This window comes from Mastomys coucha, chromosome X (genome assembly GCF_008632895.1).
Source record: "Mastomys coucha isolate ucsf_1 chromosome X, UCSF_Mcou_1, whole genome shotgun sequence".
Lineage (NCBI taxonomy): Eukaryota > Metazoa > Chordata > Mammalia > Rodentia > Muridae > Mastomys > Mastomys coucha.
Window position 1 is genome coordinate 3414606 of NC_045030.1, and position 1172 is coordinate 3415777.

Below are 1172 nucleotides of genomic sequence, written 5' to 3' on the forward strand. Positions count from 1 at the left end.
CAAAATAAATTAATTGGGTAAAATATTGTCTTTATTATCTGGTTTAAAATTATTAAATTGGTATCTTGTAAACTGTGGTGATTAAATATTAATGCCTCAGGAGTCATGCTTTGCTTACCAAGAAGTGAACACTGTTTAAATTTATAATTGTTATACTGTGTTTCATGTTAAAGAAAAAATGGTTAAAACTTTGATTTAGCTTAACTTGTTCAAAAGCAGTCTCAATTTACACAGTAAGAGCTGATAAGGTACTCTGCAGTGTCTGGAAGTTAAACACAGGTGAAAAAAAGCACTGATAAAGGATGACTGAGTATCTGCACAAGCCGCTCGAAAGGGGACAGCAGCTCTTTGCTTGTAATCTTGGTAACAGAAAATTAGTTTAAAATTAGTAACAGGGTTAGAGTCATGTTAAGGGACAACAGGTGGCATGAGTCAACCCAGGAAAACAAGTCTTCATGATAAAAATTGGCAATTGCCAGCTAAACTTTGTAACATGAATATACTGTTTTTGATATTGATTATTTTAAAAAAATGAAATGTTTAAAACTAGGTTTTGTTTGTCAAAGTTATGGTTAAGGGTTCAAAAAATGTTATTGAGAAATTTAATGTAAGTTGCTGAGAGATTAGCGCAAGTCATTGAGGGACAGAGAAGCAGAGAAAAAAGCAAAAGATGGATAAAGAGACAGGAATTGGCCACTGTGGTTAGAGAGGCTAGAGAGCCTCGAGAGTCTAGTACCAGCCTAACTTGAGGGAAAAAGCATGTCACAGAAGGATTGTGAATGTGTGAATGTGGGAAAGGTGTAGTGAAAGGATAAATGTTTGAAAGAGGGTCTTAGAAAATGGGGTCTAGTAAAGTGGGGACAAGTGATGAACAGTCTGGAGACAAATAAAATAAAGAGTTAGTTTGCCTCAGATATAGAAAGTAAATAAAAAATAATCCAAATTCTATCAAAACATGATAGTAATAAAAAACCTGAAATAGCTGTGGCTGTTGCTGGGAAGAGGCTGTTTTGCATGTACGATTGTCTGTTATCATTAAGCCAGTGGGAGATGCCTTGGTTGAACGCACCTAAAACAGCTGGTGCATTGCACTCCTAACATTAACAAAATAAGAATTTTTTTATCTTGTCTTTTATATCAGAGATGGGGACTTTCTTATTTAGAGACTTTGA

At 34.7% G+C, this 1172-nt stretch overlaps 1 protein-coding gene across 1 annotated transcript in view; it reads left to right on the forward strand.

The window, feature by feature from the left end:
- LOC116090964 (F-box/LRR-repeat protein 17-like) overlaps positions 1-1172 on the forward strand; it is a 50471-nt gene that overhangs the window by 7491 nt on the left and 41808 nt on the right. The gene's annotated exons all lie outside the window — the stretch shown is intronic.